Source organism: Morone saxatilis, unplaced genomic scaffold, assembly GCF_004916995.1.
Source record: "Morone saxatilis isolate NCDOM2014 unplaced genomic scaffold, NCSU_SB_2.0 Contig6, whole genome shotgun sequence".
In the NCBI taxonomy this organism is placed as follows: Eukaryota; Metazoa; Chordata; class Actinopteri; family Moronidae; genus Morone; species Morone saxatilis.
Genome location: NW_023340206.1, coordinates 1,629,667 through 1,629,879, shown reverse-complemented (window position 1 = coordinate 1,629,879; position 213 = coordinate 1,629,667).

The following is a 213-nucleotide window of genomic DNA, read 5'->3' as shown; positions in this document are numbered from 1 at the left end:
TCTCTCTCTCTCTCTCTGTAAAAGAACCAAAGGAAGAGAGTGCAGGACATTAGTTCAAAATGCTGCCATTTTATACTGCCAGGCACCCCGGGGAGTGGCAAGCTACTGGCAGGGCTAGTTAGCTACTGTAGCTGTTGAGCTAACAGCTAGCATGCTATCCAGCTGGGAGTGTGCTAGCTCTAGTCAGCCACATGTGGGCTGTTTACCCCCCCC